Here is a 14,635-nt window from a genome sequence, read left to right as displayed (position 1 = left end):
CTTCCCGATGGGGATGACTCCTCCTGTGTCATCGGCATAGCTGGATAAAATCTCGCGCCTGCGCAGGAAGATCGTGGTTTGTGCAGATGCACTTTTCTCTGCGCTGCTGCGGGCTGACACATGCGCAGTAAGGTTTCAGGCTCTGCCTTACAGCAGAGCAAAGCAAAACGCATATGCACGAACTGAGATCTCCCTGCGCAGGCGCAAGATTTTGTCCAGCTATGTGGATGATGCAGGACGCGTCATCCATATCAATCGCATCGGTAGGACGGCAATTGCCAGAGGAAAGGAAGGACAGGAACAACTGCAATTGGGCTTCTTTGAGATTGCATTTTGTCTTACATTTACAGGTCCCGTCGGGCCATCTGTTCAAACCGCCCCTCCCCCACCCTGCAAAGCGTGTTTTGGATGCATGCACCGGCAGGGCCATTGACTGTAATAGAGCACACTACGTTAGCGTGTGCTCTGTTTTGTACCCTTTTTGCACATATACGTTTTCTGCAGACGGACACCCAAACATAGTCGACTACGTTCGGGTGTCCGTCTGTAGAAAACTTATATGGACCCGTAAAAGTGCTTTTGGGCATGAAACGGCCGTCGTCCTGAGGGGACCCGCTCCCAGCTGTCCTCCCACTTTTTACCTGCACCGTTGGATGAAATAAATAATGTTAATATCTGGATCTTTGTTGGTATGTGCCGTTGTTTTTCTATCTATTTGCTGGCTTTATGAGAAAACTCCTCTCACTCTCGGCCAGTCTACCTCCTGGAACGACTTGAACTAACTTACTCCTTGCTGACACCGGTGCGAGACACAGCGCTGTGGTGCAGGACCACTTCTTTCTATTGTTTGATACATATATTATTACTTTATGTAGCATTTGGACCCTGAAGCAGAGGTCTGAAACACGCAGTCCCTCAGACTGCTTATTGCTGCCCGCAGGCCCGTGCCCCAATTGTTGATTACCGGTGCAGGGGCCGCAGCCACTGTCAGCGCTTCGTCAGATGAACATTTTGCCAGTGCTGCGCGTGCAGAGTCAAGCTCTCTGTGCACAACTATCCCACCAATGGAAGATGCCGGCCAATCAGAGGCAAGCAGCTGAGGTGTATGACCTCAGCTGCTTGCTTGATTGGCGGATGGCTGCATTGGAAAAGTTGTGCAGAGACTCTGCGATCGCAGCGCTGGCAAAACGTTCATCTGACATAAAGCGCTGACAGTGACTGTGGCCCCTTGAACGGGGGAATGGGCCTGCAGGCAGCAAGAAGCAGAGAAGAGGCCACCGAGGGAACGGTGTACAGGTGAGAAGAATGGTGTTTTTTTTTTTTTGTTTTTTTGTTTTTTTTTTCTGTTTGTGAAGAACGACACAATAGGCGACCAGTATGGTAAAATAACTACAATAAGAGAACCGGAAAAGGGCACATTACTACAAGAGGGCCTGCATGGGCACATTAGTAAAAGGGGACAATGATGGGACACATTACTTTAGGATGGGGACAAGGCTGGGGACAGTACTATAGGATGGGGACAAGGCTGGGGACAGTACTATAGGATGGGGACAAGGCTGGGGACAGTACTATAGGATGGGGGACAAGGCTGGGGACAGTACTATTGGATGGGGACAAGGCTGGGGACAGTACTACAGGATGGGGAAAAGGATGGCACATTACATCAGAATGGGGAACATTACTAAAAGATGTTGGCCAGAATTACTATATTGTGCTAATTGTAAAAATATTAGCTCCAAGAAAAGGATAAAATGTAAAAAAAAAAATCTAAAGGCATGAATATTTTTTTTTGATAGATGGATAGATAGATATATCTCATATAGAGTGTGTGTGTGTGTGTGTGTGTGTGTGTGTGTGTGTGTGTGATAACTAAATATATACAGTACAGACAAAGTTTGGACACACCTTCTCATTCAAAGAGTTTTCTTTATTTTCATGACTCTGAAAATTCTAGATTCACTTTGAAGGCATCAAAACTATGAATTAACGCATATGGAATGAAATACTTAAAGTGTGAAACAACTGACAATATGTCTTATATTCTAGTCTTATATTCTAGGTTATTCAAAGTAGCCACTTTTTGCTTTGATTACTGCTTTGCACACTCTTGGCATTCTCTTGATGAGCTTCAAGAGGTCGTCACCTGAAATGGTTTTCACTTCACATGTGTGCCCTGTCAGGTTTAATTAGTGGGATTTCTTGCCTTAGGCTATGTGCGCACTAGAAAAATGATTTTTCTCAAGAAAATTTCTTGAGAAACTTCTGGGAGTTGAAGATTACCGCACCTGCGGTAAAAAACCGCACCAAATCCACGGGAAAAACGCATGCGTTTGTGCCGCGGTTTTTCCGCAGGTTGGTCCCTGCGGTTTTTTGATGCTGAACAGAAATAAATAATATAGATAATAGATATCGATAGACAGATAATGGATAGAGGGAAAGATGGATAGATGAATAGATAGATGAGAAAGACCTATATAATGTCCCACCCCCCTGCATATTCTAAGCTGGCACCCTTTAGTGACTTTCATGTGGCACTAAAGGGTGCCTAGCCTTGTATTTAGCCAAAAAATAAATAATTAACAAAAAAATGACGTGGGGTTCCCCCTATTTTTGTAGCCAGCTAGGGTAAAGCAGACGGCTGCAGCCTGCAAACCACAGCTGGCAGCTTCACCTTGGCTGGTAATCCAAAACAGAGGGCACCCCACTCTGTTATTTTACATTAAATAAATAATTTAAAACAAAAAACGTGGGGTCCCCCCCCAAATTGGATCACCAGCCAAGGTAAAGCGGACAGCTGGGGTCTGATATTCTCAGACTAGGGAGGTCCACTGTTATTGGACACTCCCCAGCCTAAAAATAGCAGGCTGCAGCCGCCCCAGAAGTGGCGCATCCATTAGACGTGCCAATCCTGGCGCTTCGCCCCAACTCATCCCGTTGCCCTGGTGCGGTGGCAAACGAGGTAATATATGGGGTTGATGCCAGATGTGTAATGTCACCTGGCATCAAGCCCTGGGGTTAGTGATGTCACACGTCTATCAGATACCTGACATCACAAACCCAGTCAGTAAGAAATATAAAATAGACAACAAAAAAAGTTTTATTTGAAAAAAAACACTCCCCACATTCCCTCTTTCACCAGTTTATTGATAAGAACAATCAATTCCACGTCCGTCGTAATCCAATAAGGGGGGGGCGTCCCACGGTGATCCATACCATAGTCACTGTCCCAGTCCATGAAGAACAGAATGTTCCCCATTGGCTGGGAGAGCAATACAGTGACCTGAGCTAACATCAATAGCCCAGGTCACTGCAGGGGATGACAGGCGCTGCTGTCAGGAGGATAGATGAGATCATTACCTGCTGTGATCATCTCCTGCAGTCCTGCCATCAGCGCTGTCACTGACTTCTATGCCCGCCGCGTTGTCAGCAGTAGAGTTGAGCGCAGTTCGTGGTTCTCCAGTTCGCGGTTCGAGTGAGTTTGGGGGCTGTTCTAGATCGAACTAGAACTCGAGCTTTTTGCTAAAGCTCGATAGTTCTAGTTACGTTCGAGAACGGTTCTAGCAGCAAAAAGCCAAGCTAAATACTAGATGGCTTTCCGCTGTAATAGTGTAAGTCACTCTGTGACTCACACTATTATGAAATTTCAGCGTATAGTGTGCAGGAACAGCGCATTCAGATCACTGCTGCTGGGATAATGGCGATCACCATTTTTTTTTTTTTTCCCTTGTCTTCCTTCCCTAAGCGCGCGTGTGTAGTGGGGTGGGCCAGCATGTCAGCCAATCACACACACACACACACACACACACACACAGCGCTAAGTGTACTTTTAGCCAGAGAAGCAACGGCATGTGTGATAGGATGTCCATGTCACATGTCCTTGCATTATAGAAATGGGTATCTGCCCGTCCGGACGCCATTATCTGCCTTTTGCGTCTGGGTGTCAGTCACCGCAGGTGCAGCTCCTGTCTCCAATACTGCTGTGTACGCTCTACACACAGCGCTATACAGAATAGGGATAGAAGTTTCTATTAGCCCTTGTAAGGGCTAATAACAGCAGGCTCAGAGCTATAGGTAACAGTCAGGTCCGTGGAAACAGATTTTAACAGCTACAGAAGATAACAGCGTCTGTGTAGCTAAGCTCAGGGACTTCCTCGCTGCATTTCCCCATTAGGAGGGATAGAAAGTGAGGCTTCCTTTCCTGTACACTGACCCACAACCCTGCCACTGTACCCTCCTGCCCTTTGCACACTCAAGCTCATTGTTACTAAGCCATTATACTAGCAAACACTGAGTAAACTTAGTGGCATCCTAAAAGTGGCTGTTGGACTTCCATTAGTGTCCCACTAGTGCAAATCTATTTGCGGCACCACTGCATTGCACACTCAAACTCATTGTTACTAAGCCATTATACTAGCAAACTATGCTGCCAGTTTAAGGGCCGTAGTTGCATTGTCAGGGATAATTATTGTTGTTTATTCTGCTGTTAATAAAGATAGACCACCACTGCAATCTACACCACCTCTCAATTTTTACTACCACAATTTCAGTGCACAATCTTGTCGCAATCAAAATGAGTCGCAAAATGACAGATGCTGGTGGAAAGGGGAAGAGGCGTGTTGGAAAAGGGGAAAAAAAGGGTTTGTCTGTGGGGAAGGTGGCAAAGCTCCATTAACATCTGCTGAAGATAGACCATCTTCCAGCAAAAGTAAGATGTCTACTACTTACCGTGGACAATCCGATGTGCTCCCTTTTTTACGGACACGAACAACTGGAACAAAGGTAGATGATGGCCAAAAAAAGAAAATGCTTGAATGGATCTCAAGTGGTCCAACAAGTGCCCTCTCCGCCACCTCAACTACCGCATCCAAAAAACACCAGTCCTCTGAGTTGTCATCCCAATCACACTTGCTTTCTCCCAGCTCTGAAGTCTCCATCCGCCCTGCACAGTATGGTGGAACTGAGATGGCTGAGTCTGCAGAGCTGTTCAGTCACACTATAACCTGGGAATCAGAGGTCTGCTCCCAAGCTACAGTGAGTACAGACCAGAAAATGGTCTGCAGTGATGCCCAGAAGCTTTGTGACTCTGATTCAGGCCGTGAGGACCAAGTTTCTGAGCATAATGTTGACCCTTATTCACAAACTGTAACACCTGTTGTTATAGACAATGAGGAACATACTGATGACGATGAGACGCAGATACCAGATTGGGATGACAACTTAAATATTGGTTCACGTCAGGAAGAGGCTCGGTTTGAGGGTGAGGGGAGTGCAAACACAACGCTTGATGAGGAAGTTCTAGATCCCACCTACTGTCAACCCACAGTCAGGCACTCGAGGAGGTCAACAGAGACGGTGGAGGAGGATGCTACTGACGACGAAGTTACCTTGCTCCTTCATGGACAGAGTAGTAGTACTGGTAGCACGTCTACAACTGCATCCTCAGCCACCACTCTGCCTCTGAGCACTAGTCGGGGGGGCTCAGCAGGTCGCATGCCCTCTAAGCCTTGCCTAGCCTGGACCTTTTTTTGACATAGAAAAAGATCGCCAAAATCATGTGATATGTAAAATTTGTCGTGATTTTGTTAGTAGAGGGCAAAACCTCAGGAGTTTGACAACTTCTTCCATGAATCGTCACATGAATAAATATCATATGTCCCGGGGGCGTGGCTTGCTGATGGCCGAGTGAGCTGCACTTGCTGGGAGCTCTGTCCTGAACTTCCCCCATTAGCCTCCATTAGAGCACATTAACATCTCCCTGCTTATGGGCAGATCCAGGAAAGTCACCCGACACCGAGGTGAGATAAAGGAGACAGTGAGCAGCATGGATCGTTTCCTCAGCCAGAGCACCTCAGCAGCCGTCAGGAACACTAGATCAATGATGGCGTCTGCCTCCCTCATGGAAAACTCACAGCCCCGGGAAAGTCAAACACAGACACAGCAGGAGCTGGGGAAATCACAGCAGGACTTCTCCAGCGAGGAGGACAATGAGGGAGATCTGCCTAATCTACATGAGATAAGTAAATCTATCAAGGCTTTGCCTACAAAAAAAGATTTGGACAGATTTGCTAGCAGGCTTGAGAATACTTATAAGAAAGAGCTGCAGGCACTGAAATCTGAATTCACATACAGGGTAGAGGAGGTGGAGAAGTCCCAGGAAGCCATCACTGCTGAGTTGTCCCTACAAAGGAAAATATTACTTAGCCACTCAGCAAAGATTGATGAGCTCACTTCAGGGCAAGAGGACTTAGAGAACCGCAATCGGCGAAATAATGTCCGTGTCCGTGGCATCCCTGAAAGTATTGGCACGCCTGAACTGGAGGCCATGGCACAGAAGCTCTTTGCTCAAATTCTGGGAGAACAAAGCTCTGGGCCGATTGAGTTAGACCGCATACATAGGGCCCTGGGTCCCAAATCCCCTCCAGATTCACGTCCAAGGGACATAATATGTAGAGTCCACTTTTATAAGGTAAAGGACTCCATCATGTCCGCGGTGCGGCAGGCAGGATCCATCAACTACCAGGGGTCCCAGGTCCAGATATTACCGGATCTGGCTAGACGCACTCTGCAGCTGCGAAGAGCATTAAAACCCCTGCTCCAACACCTCCAGGACAGAAACATTCCATATAGATGGGGTTTCCCCTTCCAGCTGACAGCGCATAAGGATGGGAAATCAGCAATCTTTCGCAAACTCGGAGATCTGGCTAAGTTCTTGGGGACTTTCGAGCTTCCTATGGTAGCACTGCCGGATTGGCCCTCAGGACCCCAACTCCCTGTGGAACCCCCAGTATGGCAGCCAGTCCATCGCCATGGGAGACACAGAGGTCCTGACAAGAGCAATCCGACAGGGTAGCGGTCCTGTGTAGCACCCCTGTTTCCTACTGGGGATAACCTTCATGGGCCCTTCCGGCATGACAGCCAATTATCCCTGGAGCCACAGGGGAGGGCCTTACCATGAAACTGCATCAAAGGCATCGTTGCAAGTTACTGTGATTTGTTGAAAGTCTTTCTCCTGTCACCTAATATTGCTTCTTTCCAGACTAGCATTGTGTTATTTCACAGGTGTTATCAGAGGTTCTGACATTGGGTCAAGTACTACTTAAACCTCATAGGAGGAAGCAGTGAACTGTTTGTGTTATACATCCACTTGGACCCTCCACCTGGTGGACCTGGTTTGGAGTGTCTTCCCCTAGCCTTTACTGACTGGACCCTGTGGGGCTGGACCGTCTAGAGGCGAAGATTTGGGCCTTTTGAGAAATAAGCCCGGGAGACCCATGTGATTTTCTTGTTTTTTACAATTACTAGAATCTTGTCCCTGATCTGAACACTTTGCTCACCTACCGGGAATGCTGATTGGGGTCAATGCCTAGAATAATAGCCTGTTATGATGTTTACTTTTCTTTAGATGATAAAGTTTTAGCGGGAGCATATAGTTAGTGCGCTTTATAATGATATATCATATTGTATTAGAGGCGGGGGGTAAGGAACGGACTCGCTGCCGTTCTTGGCTTCCTCTAACCCCCCTTAGTGCAAATGGCAATCCATTGCCATGGAAATTTTGCACCACTTAATACTAGGGTTCCTTACCCACCTTTTAGGTCCTTTGACCTAAACCTTGCTCTTTCTTTTCTCTGTCTTTCTTTCTTCTCTATCCTTCCCTCTCACCTGACTGGACCAGCCCCCAGATACCACATCATGCTTCCAGCTGACCTGCATTATGGATAGTGTCAAGTTTTGCTCCTTCAACGTTAAAGGTTTGAATGTCCCTGAAAAAAGAAAACAGATAGCATATTCCTGTCATAAGCAACGGGTGGCCATCTTGATGCTTCAGGAAACTCACTTTAGGTCAGATGCAATTCCTAAGTGTTCCTCGGCTTACTACCCGATTTGGCACCATAGCTCGAATCCTGATGCTAAGTCTAAGGGGGTTTCCGTGGCATTTCATAGGTCCTTCATACCAGAGGTGTTAGACTCCTGTATCGACCCCAAGGGAAGATATATTTTCTTAAAGCTTTCTTGGAAAACCAATATCTTTGTTATTGCTAACATGTACTTTCCTAACCAGGGGCAGGACAGATTCTGTGCAGACGGGAGGAAAATTCTGGAAGATTTTGCGGACTCCTCTCCGGTGATATTAGGAGGCGATTTTAATCTACCAATGAACCCGGCCCTCGATGTGTCCTCGGGTAAGTCGTCCTATCCGGCCTCAGTCATACAAAGGGTCAAAAAGCACATGCATGGTCTGAGATTGGTGGACATATGGAGGATTCTTCATCCAGACACCAAAGATTACAGCTTCTATTCCTCGGTCCATTCTGTCTATAGCAGAATTGACTCCTTCCACATTTCTCATGCCCTCCTAGACATGACAGTAGAAGCGACCATAGGTAATATAATATGGTCAGACCACGCTCCCATTTACTTATCGATTCAGTTAGGGCCTCGTGTCAAATCAAATTTCACCTGGCGACTGAATGAAAACCTATTACAGGATCAGTTATGCAAAGCGGACCTTACCCAGTCAATTCATAACTTTATTAGAGATCATGAATGTGATACCACTTCTGCAATCCAGTGGGAATCACTGAAATGTGTATTAAGGGGCATTTTGATCTCACATGGTACCCGCCTGAAAAAAGAAAGAGCCATTGAAATAACGCAGTTATCTAACCAGATTGCCTCACTAGAAAGCAAACACAAACGGGACTCATCTCCTACAACCTACGCACAACTCTCTACAACCAGACATAAATTACTAGAGGTATTAGACCAGAAATCCAGGGGCTTAAGAGAACGTCTCAAAAGCCGCTTTTATCAACTGGGAAATAGAAGTGGGAAGCTTCTTGCAAGGGCCCTCCATCCCCGCTCCATGAATACTTACATCCCTTTCATAAAAGACCCAGGAAGTGATGGTCATTTGCATAGCAACCAGGACATTTTAGCAGGCTTCCGCACATACTACAAGGCGCTTTATGATATTAGGGGACAATCGGGACACATAGCGACATATGGGACTCAAGATGATGTTAAAGCTTACCTGAAATCTCATAATCTCCCTTCCATCTCAAATGATACCTTACTGGAGCTGGAAGAGGACTTCTCCCTGGAGGAGGTCAATGCGGTAGTCTCAGATTTGAAGTCAGGGAAAAGCCCAGGTCCAGACGGGTTCTCAGCGGGTTTCTATAAACAATTTTCAGAACTTCTAAATCCTCTGTTCCTATCGGTCTGTAGATATATATCTGCAGGGGGTGCGTTCCCTCCCCAGGCGTTGATGGCCCACATCAGTTATACCAAAACCAGGGAAGGACGCATCTCTTTGCTGCAACTATAGACCGATCTCGCTCATAAATCTAGATATCAAGCTTTATTCTAAAATGATATCAAATAGGTTACGAGACCTTCTTCCCAGACTGGTAAATCCAGACCAGGTGGGTTTCGTGCTCAGAAGAGAAGCCAGGGACAACACCCTGAGGACCATCTCCCTGATTGACGGCGCAAGACGTCACAGGATCCCCATGTGCATCCTGTCGGTAGATGCAAAGAAGGCGTTTGACAGGGTGCACTGGGGTTTCATGTTTCAGGTCCTTAAAAACATAGGGTTGGGAGAGCACATGATGAACAGAGTTACAGCACTCTACTCTTCGCCCACAGCACAAATCAAAATAAATGGCTCCCTCTCAGATTCCTTTACAATATGTAATGGAACAAGACAAGGGTGCCCCCTTTCCCCATTATTATATATTCTGACCATGGAACATCTGGCGGTGGCATTGAGGAGCAATATATCAATTAAAGGGGTTACATTTCACAAACAGGACCATAAATTAGCTTTATTCGCAGATGATCTGCTCCTGTACGTTACCTCTCCACTCATTAGTCTACCCAACATAATGGCTGAATTGTGGAGGTTCGGATCTCTGAGTAATTTTAAAATAAATACTCATAAATCCGAAATACTGAATATATCTCTTCCTCCAATGCTGGTGACTCAGCTCAAAGCCTCTCTCCCCTTCAAATGGCAGGTGGATTCATTGACATACCTAGGAATTAAACTGACGGCAGATCCCCTTGACCTCTTTAAATCAAATCACCGCCACATTTCCAGGAAGTTAGAATTAGACCTCAATAACTGGAACAAACTCCAGCTTTCATGGTTTGGGAGGATAAATGCGATCAAAATGGACCTGTTACCGAAGCTGCTTTATTACTTCCAAACCATCCCCTTAGTATTGCCGGCCTCTTTTTTTTCTCACGTCTGAAATCTAGCATAACCAAATTTGTCTGGGCACATAAACGCCCACGTATTTCCCACAAAATATTGAGTAGATCAAGGGATATGGGAGGAACTGGACTCCCTAATCTCCTTTTGTATAGCTACGCCTCTTTAGGGACGTGCGTTTTGGATCTATTTAACTCAGGTGAAACGAAAAGATGGGTGGAAGCCGAAAGCGCGCAATCTGATGTTGATCCGAAGGTAGTTATTTGGACCAGAGCACCACCCAGCTCCAGCTCTATCACGGTACCCTTTATCACAAAGCAATTGCGGAATTTTATGTCCCGAGGTAATAAATATCTTGACTTGTCCTCCATTCCAGGCCCATTGACACCGGTCCATAGTAATTCAGATTTTCAGGCGGGTTTCCATAGATCAACATTCCTCCATAAAAGGAAGAGTGACCATCCTATTATTCGTGACTTTATCTCAGACACAGGTATTACACCCCTAGATAATTACTCTTCAGATATCACCAAATCTCAAGATATGTGGTTCTTCTTCGAACAGCTGAAAAGTTTTATAGTGTCTATGGCTAGGAGGGTAGACATCTATAGGGCACTCACACCCTTTGAGGCCCTTTGCCTAGCGAAGGATCCTCCAGGCCATACCATTTCGACCTTGTATGACTTGTTTCTCAGATGCAGAGGTGCGAGGGACGGCTTGCCTGGGTACTTTGGGAAATGGGAGAGAGAGTGGGGGAGGTCATTCTCGGCTGAGGAGCGGACCAAAATCCTTCTCTTTATTGGTAAAACTTCGCTGAATGTGATATCACAGGAGAGGTGCTACAAGATCCTATCTAGGTGGTATAGGTGTCCTGTGAGTATCCATGCTGCCTTTCCATCAGCCTCTGATGTGTGCTGGAGATGCCAAAAGGAGAGGGGAACCCTCACTCATATCTGGTGGTCATGTCCCCCGGTGAGATCATTCTGGGAGAGCATTTTCCAGTTACTCAATAAACTCTCCTTGAGGCAGATCCGGCCCACAAAAGAGTTAGCTCTCCTGTCCCTCGGGAATGTTTCTGCTTCAGGGTTTAGGAAAGGTTTATTAAGACATTTTTTAACAGCTGCCAGAAACCTAATTCCAAGATATTGGAAGCAAACTAGAATCCCATCACGGGATGAATTCATAGCAGAGTGCAACGAGATCTTCAGGATGGAGACCTTGATAGGTCAGACACTCGGCAACAAGGACAAAGTTGATGCTACGTGGGCCCCGTGGATCATGTTCAGGGACTCACCGGATATGGGTCTATGGATTCACGGGGGGGCAGGTATGTAGGTAATTTTCCATTCTCTTATTTCTGTACCTAGGTTAGCCTTGAAAATGTGGTTTTGATGTAGGAGGGCGCGTCCACTCGGGTGGGAACTCTTTGTACCCTTCCCCTTTCATCTTACTTTCCCACGTTTCTGTTGTCTTTACTGTCTCTAAATTCTTCTTCCACCTCCTCTTCTTTATCTCTTTTTTTTTCAACTTGTTCTTCCTATTTCAAACACATACGAATTGTACTTGTTATTTTTGGTCGCCAGTGGCGCAGGTGTAGTCAAAGAACTGTTGTGTTTTTAGCAGCTAGCTTGGATATATACCCTCAGCCTGCGCGCTGTGCAATTGTTTGATTATCTTCTTCTATTCTAATAAACTTTGATTTGAACAAAAATATCATATGTCCCAGTGAGAAGCTCACCGTGCTGCAATGCGGTCTAGCGGAGCGAACCATCCATCGCCTGCCCCTTCAAGTGTATCCGCACGCTCTTCATCTTCTAGGACTGTGGGGACAGCTGTCACACCTGGTTTTCCACGCACAACTTTCACCACTGTAACCGCAACAGGCAGTTTGCTTGGTAGGTCGTCATTTGGTTTGGAAGGGGAAACAAGGGAGTGTGTACAGCTCTCACAGAAATCGATAGCATCAACGTTGGATGAAGGCAACATCATGTCTACGCCTGCACTTTCCTCACAAACCTGCATTTTTTCACGGACACCCTACTCACCACCGTCTACACACAGCAGCCAAATCTCTGTCCCTCAGATGTGGACAAATAAAAGGCCATTTCCTGCGACCCATGACAAAGCTAATAAGTTGTCTTTATCCCTCTGTAAGCTCTTGGCTACCGAAATGCTGCCTTTCCGCCTGGTGGACACACAGGATTTTAGAGACCTTATGTCTGTCGCTGTGCCCCAGTACCAGATGCCCAGTCACCACTACTTTTCTAAGAAAGGTGTGCCTGCGCTACACCAGCATGTCGCACACAACATCACCGCTTCCTTGAGAAACTCTGTGTGTGAACGGGTGCATTTCACCACCGATACTTGGACCAGTAAGCATGGACAGGGACGTTACATGTCGCTGACTGGGCACTGGGTAACTATGGTGATAGATGGTGAAGGGTCTGCTGCACAAGTCTTGCCGTCCCCACGACTTGTGTGTCAATCCTCTGTCTGTCCAAGTTCCGCCACTGCTTCTGCCTCCTCCACCTCGTCTGGGTCCTCCACCTCTGCCCCAAGCCTGCCTGGTCAGGCCACCAGCGTTGTAACTGCGAAGAAGGAATCACGCACCCCTCATTACTATGCTGGCAACAGAGCGCAACTGCATCAGGCGGTCTATAGCTTGAAATGTCTTGGAAATAAGAGTCACACAGCGGCTGAGTTGTGGGCAGCTCTAGAGACTGAGTTTAATAAATGGTTGTCTCCACTCAACCTGCAGCCTGGTAAGGTCGTGTGCGACAATGCTGCAAACCTGGGTGCGGCCCTTCGCCTGGGCAAGGTGACACACGTGCCTTGTATGTCTCACGTGTTGAACCTTGTTGTCCAGCAATTTTTAACACATTATCCCGGCCTAGATGGCCTTCTGAACAGGGCACGAAAACTGTCTGCTCACTTTTGCTGTTCAACCACCGCTGCTGAGCGACTTGCATAGCTCCAGAAGTCTTTCGGCCTGCCGGTTCATCATCTGAAATGCGATGTGCCGACACGCTGGAATTCGACTCTCCACATGTTACAGCGACTGTGGCAGCACTGTCGAGCCCTGATGCAATACGTCATGACGTATAGCCTGGGCCAACGAGATGCAGAGGTGGGGTAGATCACCCTGATGGAGTGGTCTCAGATCAAGGACCTATGCACCCTTCTGCACAGTTTCGACATGGCGACGAATATGTTTAGCGCTGACAATGCCATTATCAGCATGACAATTCCAGTCATTTACATGCTGGAGCACACGCTAAACACTATCCGGAGTCAGGGGGTGGGACAACAGGAAGGGGAGGAACTACAGGAGGATTCATATGCGCAAGGGACAACAACATCATCAAGGTCCAGACGTTCATCATCACCAAGGCGGCAGGCATGTGACCATGGGGGACAGGGATCAACAAGGGTGCATAGTAGCAGGCGAAGTGTTGAGGAAGGTGCAGGAGAACATGAAGAAATGGAGGACGAACTGTCCATGGACATGGAAGACTCAGCGGATGAGGAAGACCTTGGTCAAATTTCAGTTGAAAGAGGTTGGGGGGAGATGTCAGAGGAAGAAAGAACGGTTAGCACCTCTATGCCACAAACACAGCGTGGACTTGGTCCGCATGGCTGCGCAAGACACATGAGCGCCTTCTTGCTGCACTACCTCCAACATGACCCTCGTATTGTCAAAATTAGAAGTGATGATGAGTACTGGCTTGCCACACTATTAGATCCCCGGTACAAGTCCAAATTTTGTGACATTCCAGCCATAGAAAGGGACGCACGTATGCAGGAGTATCAGCATAAGCTGTTACTCGATCTTAGCTCGGCTTTTCCACCAAACAACCGTGGTGCAGGGAGTGAATCTCCCAGTTGTAACTTGACAAACATGGGACGGTCTCGTCATCTTCAACCGTCTACCCGTACCAGTAGCACCGTGTCTGGTGCTGGTAACAGCAATTTTATTGAATCTTTTCATAATTGTTTTAGACCATCCTTTGCAAGGCCACCAGAGACAACAAGTCTGACACATAGTCAACGGCTGGAGAGGATGATACAGGAGTATCTCCAAATGAACATCGATGCCATGACTTTGCAGATGGAGCCTTGCTCATTTTGGGCTTCAAATCTTGAAAAATGGCCAAAGCTCTCCACTTAGGCCTTGGAGATTTTGTCGTGTCCAGCTGCCAGCGTTGTCTCTGAACGTGTCTTCAGTGCTGCCAGATAAGCGCACGCGTCTGTCCAGTGACGATGTGGACAGACTAACATTCATCAAAATGAACAAGTCATGGATCCACAAGGAATTTACTACCCCTGTGTCATCCTGGGGAGAGTAAATGCCTGTGGATTTTGAATGTGCTTGATGCAAATCTACCTGTGAAGTGTACAACTGGGGCACAAGTGCTG

At 46.9% G+C, this 14,635-nt stretch overlaps 1 protein-coding gene across 2 annotated transcripts in view; it reads left to right on the top strand.

Annotated features, from left to right (window-relative positions):
* Window positions 1-14,635, top strand: part of NT5DC3 (5'-nucleotidase domain containing 3) — a 95,320-nt gene that overhangs the window by 46,357 nt on the left and 34,328 nt on the right. The gene's annotated exons all lie outside the window — the stretch shown is intronic.

This window comes from Anomaloglossus baeobatrachus, chromosome 4, assembly GCF_048569485.1.
Source record: "Anomaloglossus baeobatrachus isolate aAnoBae1 chromosome 4, aAnoBae1.hap1, whole genome shotgun sequence".
Taxonomy (NCBI): Eukaryota; Metazoa; Chordata; class Amphibia; order Anura; family Aromobatidae; genus Anomaloglossus; species Anomaloglossus baeobatrachus.
This window is presented reverse-complemented; position numbering and strand designations above follow the sequence as displayed.